We start from the raw sequence: 8,281 nt of genomic DNA, 5'->3' as shown, positions 1-8,281 counted from the left end.
TTGTTAGAGCACTGATCCCATTCATGCCTGCTATACTGTCATGACCTAATCACCTCCCAAGACCTCATCTCTGATGCCATCACAATGGGCATTGAGATTTCAACATATAAATTTTAGAGGAACACAAACATTCAGACCATAGAAAGTATGTACAGGGATTTGTTATACTGAGTAAAGATTTCCAAATCTTCCATAGCTATGAGTTATATTATTGCCCTATCAGGCTTTAAGAATGATATTGTAGTAATAAGAATAAGGTCTATATATATTTATAGATTCCCCAATGATAATTCTTAATTTAGTAAAAAGGCTTGGATTAATGTGTGTTTATGACTAATCACAATACTTGAGAAATTGCCTGGTTAGTGGAATATTGTGGTTGTCTATACAAAGCTTTGAGACTAATACATAATATAAAACATTTGAAAAATATAGCATTAAGTATCATGTAACATGCTTCTCATAACATATCACAGATTGAGAAGTCCAGGTAGCAGATTCTGAGGCTGCTGCTGCTGCTGCTGCTAAGTCGCTTCAGTCGTGTCCGATTCTGTGCAACCCCATAGACGGCAGCCCATCAGGCTCCGCTGTCCCTGGGATTCTCCAGGCAAGAGTACTGGAGTGGGGTGCCATTGCCTTCTCCAGTGCATGAAAGGGAAAAGTGAAAGTGACGTCGCTCAGTCGTGTCCGACTCTTAGCGACCCCACAGACTGTAGCCTACCAGGCTCCTCCGTCCATGGGATTTTCCAGGCAAGAGTACTGGAGTTAGGTATTGCCTTCTCCGGATTCTGAGGCAGGATTTACTATATAAGATGTTAATCAGTGCTCTTAGAATTAACACCTGTAGAAACAAGAGGGGGGGGAAGGAGCATTGAATGGAAGGGAGAAGTTGAGCTGTGGTATCATCCCAAATAAGGCCCTCCTTGAGAACTCTAGGGCTGGTACTGCCCTTCCAGATTATTCCAGAGAGAAGCAAAGAGGCTGAGCCTTTATATCTTCACAATGATCAGTAATTTGATGTAGGCTACCAAAAGTAAGGGAATCTTGGGTGAGGCAATATCTTCCAGCTGAGGCAATCTCCAAAGAGGGCTGACAGCTGAGTGCTAAAGTCAGGGGAAAGTTCATTCCTGAAGGGGCGTTCTGTGAGAAGCATCATGGCCTCCGCTATATAACTCTAACAGAACAAGAAAAAATGGTCCCCCATCAATGGGTACAAAATTTATCTCTCCATAGTTTCAGAGAGGTGTAAGTTGAAAATTGCATCTGCCCACATCCATCCAACAACTGGTTTCTTCCTCTGTAAGTACTCTTTGATTTGAATTATACTCTTTTAGCAAGAACGTATAGTGATTCTTTGCTCTGAGCTGGGTACTGTGCAGTAAATATGATATGATGGCAAAGCAATGTTGATGTGATAGAAATTAACTCATATATCAAGTGTTTCTATTTAGTTTTCTCTGTGTGTGTCATAACACAACACATTGCATGTACTTTTTATATTATTTGATGTATACATGTAAATATTGACTTTCTAACTGATTCTACAAGATAAATAAGTCTTCCTACACATATTGGACCAAATAAGAAACTTACACATCTTCAATATTTAAAAGTGTTTACTCTTGATACACTATTTACATTTTCACTGCTTCCCATTGCCAGAAAGTGCAAAGTTTTTCAGCTCTTCATGAGAAGGCTAAACAAAGAGGAGAGCATAGAACTATCAGTAGACACACTTGTTAGTAATCTGTGAAATCTAGATATATACAACTCTTTGGGTTCCTATTTTTAACCCAAACACAGGGCGAGAGAATATTGTAGCCAATGTGTGTATCCTGCTGTGCTGTGATTGGGTGTTACTGCAGAAGGAAGCACAGTGGGATAAGTTAGTATATAATAAAAATCTTGGAAGCCCTTTTGCAACATATGTTGTATGGGATAACCACATCAATGAAGTAGTTCAATTTCAATTACAACACATGCTTTCAGATGTTTCTTTTTTTTGTAATTTTTGTTTCTCATGTTTACTCTTTATTTTGCATACTGCACTTTTCTTGCATTTCTATTTGAATTGCAGCCCAAAGGAAAAGGGAGAGAGTTCAATATTAAACAGACCTTTACTAGCTTTGGTTGACTAACCCTCAATAGATTGTATCTTGTTAACTTCCCCATCTGAGAGAGGACTTATCTAAAATGGCATCTGATTCCATTTCCCCCAAACCTCTAGGCTCCTATCCTGTTTTTTAAACCTGCCTTATTTTTCTTCATGGATGAATTCTGACACTGTGATTTCTTTCTTTGAATATTTTTGCTGTTACTTCCAGTAGAATGTTAGATATTTTGTACAGTCTTTGGTTTCTTGCATTTTTGACTGCTTCTCCAGTGCTGGAACATAGGGTTAAATAAATGGCAATTCAGGTATATATTTCCTAGTTACACTATTATCTTTCATCCTGTCTTCCAGAATTAAGATGTTCATAATTTTGAGGGTCTAAGTTGCTTAATCACAGCCTTAACATGTGAAATGTACTTTGTAACTAACTCCTTTAAGTCATACCTTAAGAGCATTCTTTTTATCTTTCTGTGTATTATAAAAATTTCAAACATATCCACACGTAGAGAGGACATAAAAAAAGCACCCATACTCATCATCCAGCAAAGACCACTTAACTAATGACCAGTTTTGTTTCATCTATATACCTGTATGCTTCCAAACATACCCGGGTTATTTGAATCATATGTTAAGGTATCTTCTGGGGTTTCCACAGGTGGCTCAGTGGTAAAGAATCTGCCCACACAGGAGACATGGGTTGGATCCCTGGGTCAGGAGGTTCCCTGGAGAAGGGAATGGCAATCCACTGCAGTACTTTTGCCTGGAGAATCCCTATGGATAGAGGAGCATGGTGGGCTACAGTCCATGGGATCACAGAGTCTGATATGACTGAACCTGAACACATGCAAATACAGATACAAGCAAGGCATCTTCTAATACAAGTAACAAGGGATTCACAATAGAAGGCACTACCTTTTGGGAGTCAAACATCCTGAGTTTATGCAACAGCCTGAGGTATAAACAACCCCCATCTTGCTTCAGTCTTTCCACTTACCAGTGCTGTGAGGAAACTTGAGAAATGTTATGTATAAATTTAGGTTACTTTGTATCCTTTGACTAGTTGTAGTATTTGAATGAAGCTGAAGCAATAATTAGATTTTTTGCAAGGATGTTGTTTCAACCAATCATTTCTCATTTTATTGATTTGGGCCCTCTTTTTTTTCTTGGAAAATTATGCAACATGTTGTAAAATATAAAAAACAGCCTAATTGTTGTGAAAGGTATTTGTGAATTATACCTCAATCAACATGAGAAAAACAATTTTTTTTAAAAGTAAGATGAAAAATAAATATATTAAATGTTTCAATTGAGAAAACTTCATCTAGGAGTATATCATTTTTATGTTCTTTTTATATAATTAGTTTTTATCATTATGACAAGAATTTATTTACATAAAGAACTATGCCAATGATCTCTGCTCTAATCTTTATTTCCTTCCTTCTACTTTTTGGAGTATACTTTGCTCTTCTTTTTTAAACTTTCTTAATTTGAACCATAGGCTATTGGTAACATATTTTATCTTTACTAACAAATGCACTTAAACTGAAATTTTTTCTCTAAGGGCTTCTTTCACGATTTAAAGCTAAAATTTTATTTCTAAACACTGCTCTAGCTGAATCCTACTCATTTTGATATGTTAATTTTGTCAGTGACTCGTGATTTGCTCAAAATTCTCCAAGCCAGGCTTCAGCAATATGTGAACCGTGAACTTCCAGATGTTCAAGCTGGTTTTAGAAAAGGCAGAGGAACCAGAGATCAAATCGCCAACATCCACTGGATCATTGAAAATGCAAGAGAGTTCCAGAAAAACATTTATTTCTGCTTTATTGACTATGCCAAAGCCTTTGACTGTGTGGATCACAATAAACTGTGGAAAATTCTGAAAGAGATGGGAATACCAGACCATCTGACCTGTCTCTTGAGAAACCTGTATGCAGGTCAGGAAGCAACAGTTAGAACTGGACATGGAACAACAGACTGGTACCAAATCAGGAAAGGAGTACGTCAAGGCTGTATATTGTCACCCTGCTTATTTAACTTATATGCAGAGTACATCATAAGAAATGCTGGGTTGGAGGAAGCACAAGCTGGAATCAAGATAACTGGGAGAAATATCAATAACCTCAGATATGCAGCTGACACCACCCTTATGGCAGAAAGTGAAGAAGAACTAAAGAGCCTCTTGATGAAAGTGAAAGAGGAGAGTGAAAAAGTTGGCTTAAAGCTCAACGTTCAGAAAACTAAGATCATGGCATCTGGTCCCATCACTTCATGGGAAATAGATGGGGAAGCAGTGGAAACAGTGTCAGACTTTATTTTTTTGGGCTCCAAAATCACTGCTGATGGTGACTGCAGCCATGAAATTAAAAGAAACTTACTCCTTGGAAGGAAAGTTATGACCAAACTAGATAGCATATTAAAAAGCAGAGACATTACTTTGCCAACAAATGTCCATCTAGTCAAAGCTATGGTTTTTCCAGTAGTCATGTATGGATGTGAGAGTTGGATGGTGAAAAAAGCTGAGTGCCGAAGAATTTATGGTTTTGAACTGTGGTGTTGGAGAAGACTCTTGAGAGTCCATTGGACTGCAAGAAGATCCAACCAGTCCATCCTAAAGGGGATCAGTTCTGGGTGTTCATTGGAAGGACTGATGTTGAAGCTGAAACTCCAATACTTTGGCCACCTGATGCGAAGAGTTGACTCATTGGAAAAGACCCTAATGCTGGGAAGGATTGGGGGCAGGAGGAGAAGGGGACGACAGAGGATGAGATGGCTGGATGGCATCACCGACTTGATGGGCGTGGGTTTGGGTAGACTCTGGGAGTTGGTGATGGATAGGGAGGCCTGGTGTGCTGCGATTCATGGGGTCGCAGAGTCGGACATGACTGAGAGACTGAACTGAACTGAACTGAACTTATGGGCTGTCCAGGTAGTGCTAGTGGTAAAGAACCTGCCTGCCAATGCAGGAGCCCTAAGAGACATGAGTCCAATCCCTGGGCCAGAAAGATACCCCAGAGGAGAGCATGGCAACCCACTCCAGTATTCTTGCCTGGAGAATCCCATGGACATAGGAGCCTGACAGGCTATAGTCCATGGGGTCACAGAGTTGGACACCACTGAAGTGACTTAGCATGTACGACATGATGCTTATACTCTGAGATATGTGGGGTATTTGGATATTGTTATTAACTTCTGTTTTAATTCTGTTGTCGTCAGAAAGTACTTTGTATTTAATATTTTTAAACGCATGGATACTTGTTTTAAAGTCCAATGTAATTTATTTTGTTGTTGTTGGAGTCGCTCAGTTGTGCCTGACTTTTTGCAGCCCCATGGATAGCAGCACACCACACTCCCCTGTCCTTACATATTGTTCAAATATATATGTCCTTGTAAAGCATGTATTCTGAAGTTTATCAATCAGGTTAAAGTAGTTGATAACACTATTTTGGTATTCTCCATCCTTATGGAATTTCTCTAACTGTATTAATTATTGAGAGATGCATACAAAACCTACTCCTGCAAATGTAGAATATGTTTCTCCCTTTTATATTGTCAATTTTACTTCATGTAATTTAAGAAACATTTAAAAGGCATATGTGTAGTTAATATACTCATTATGTTTTCCTGATAATTTTCCTTTTTATCATTATGACACATCCTTCTTTAGTTCTAAAACTTTGTTTTGGTCTGTTTTATCTGTCATTAAACTAGGAACTCCAGCCTCTGTGATTACTTTTTTGATGATACAAGTTTTTTCAGTCTTCGTTCTTTCTCTGTATTTCTTTGTAATATAAAAGGCATGCCTTATAGGCGGAATACAGTAAGGTCTTTTTGCTCCTTTTTTAAAAATTTGAGGTTTTACTAGATTTTTAAACGTAATTCACAAAATGTGATTATTGATGTGCATTTCGTTTTGCCATTTTATAACTTGGGATTTTTTTTTGTTTTTTATCCCACACACCTTCGTCAGCCCTTCCTTGCCATTTTTTAGATTCTAGAATACTTTCTTCATAAGAGTCCTTTAAAAAAACAATATACTTTTCTAGTTTACCTTAAATACTGTAAGATAGCCTGATATAGAACACTAGTTTAGGCTAATCTCACTTTAACAATCATGTATATTGTTTCTACTGTAAAATTTAGATAATTTGAATTTCACTTATAGTAATGACAAATTCAGTTATTTTAATAATAAATCTGAGAAAAATAGAAAATGGGGAATTTAAAACATATGTTTTACATTTATGAGAGATAGCTGGCAGTGAAAAAATATGGAGTCAAGGTCTGAGAAAGAAAACTCATAGAGGTGATCTGCAAATATGGAATTTCTTCTGCCAGTATAAACATTTGTGGATTCCATTGAGGGAAGAAGATAATGCTCAGAATATAACAAGAATTATTGATTACCTAATCCGATTAAGGCATAAATTGGAGTCACTTGTCAGCCAAGAGTGGCCAACCAACCATACCACTCCAAATAAGTTAAAAGAATCCAACTTCAGATTTTGTAAGTCTTTAAAACTGAAATAAGGAAATTGTGAGTACTACCAGCCTCATTACTAATCTGAATGTTAATCGTCTCTTGAAGATATCATCCAAGTCTTCAAAATAGTTCTCTATTTTTTCATATAAAATTAATTCATTAAATCAAAATAACCAGGCACATGAGATAAGCATGAACAATAATAAGAACATCAAAATCACAGCAGAAAAGCAGACCCACTAGGGCTCCAGACAATTTAGGTATCAAAGTTTTAAAGAACTTAATTTGGTTAAAGACATGGTACTTTTGGCAAAGAATTGAAAGCTGAAAAAAAATGGAAATTTTAGAGTGAAGTATACCAAGTGAAAGTAAGAAATTAATGTATGATTTTACTAAAATATTAAAGATAGCTGGTTGTATAATTAGAAAACTAGAAAATGTAGATGAAAACATATATATACATTATGAAGTCAGAGAAAATACATGGATAGGACAAAGTTAAAAGATTTTATATGTAAGTATTGTCACTGAAAGGGAAGGAAGATAATGGGTCTGAGTATATTTTAAACTATAATAGATGAAAATTCTCAAATTTATGAAAAGTATCAAGATGCAGATACAATAATCCATATGAACCCTAATAAGAATACAGGAAAAGAATACCTAGAAACATGAACATAAAATTCTTTATAAACCAATGACTGAAAAAAAATCTTAAAAGTTGTAGGTGAAAAAAATAATTTCCAAGGAGCAACAGCAATGAAGGTAGAATATAATGCGAAGATAGTGTGTGTGCTTACAGAACTTAATTGCATGCATAGAATTCTATACCAAGAAAGATAGGTTTCAACAAGCTGAAATAGAGAGACTTTTAAAAGCAAAAATTGATAATGTAGTTACTAGCAGACTTGTACAAAGGTTACTTTATGCTGAAGGAAAATGTTACCGGATGGCAACTTGGCAATTAGGAAGGCAATGAAAAGCAATGAAAAGGGTACATATATTTGGAAATATTAATGAGTATGGATTACATGTATCAGTATTTATAATTTATAACTGTAAAATTAAAAGGGAGAAGACTGGAATCAGGTTGACTTCATTTGGATTGCAAATGACAAAAAGAAAAAGAGATATCAAATAAGGAAGAAAAAATAGACCAAAAGTAAGATGGTAGACTTAAACACAAATATATTAGCAATTACATTAAATTTGGACTTCCTTGAGTAGCTCAGATGGTAAATATTCTGCCTGCAGTGCAGGAGACCCTGATTCAATTCCTGAGACAGGAAGATCCCCTGGAGAAGGGAGAGGCTACCCACTCCAGTATTCTTGGGCTCCCCTGGTTGCTTAGATGGTAAAGAATCTGCCTGCAGTGTGGGAACAATGTAGGAGGATGTAATTTAGTAGATGTCAAATAAATCACTGCTAAAATAACTTTTTAGCAAATACATTACTATAAAGTGAAAGAAAGAGAAAGTTGCTCACTTGTGTCTGACTCTTTGTGACCCCATGGACTATACAGTCCATGGAATTCTCCAGGCCAGAATACTGGAGTGGGTAGCCTTTCCCTTCTCCAGGGGATCTTCCCAACCCAGGGAGAAAACTCAGGACTATCTCATTGCAGGCAGATTCTTTACCAGCTGAGCCATCAGAAAAGCCCAAGAATACTGGAGTGGGTAGCCTAT

This window comes from Giraffa tippelskirchi, chromosome X, assembly GCF_054371585.1.
Source record: "Giraffa tippelskirchi isolate mGirTip1 chromosome X, T2T-mGirTip1v1.2.pri, whole genome shotgun sequence".
Taxonomy (NCBI): Eukaryota; Metazoa; Chordata; class Mammalia; order Artiodactyla; family Giraffidae; genus Giraffa; species Giraffa tippelskirchi.
Note: the sequence above shows the minus strand (reverse complement) of the source record.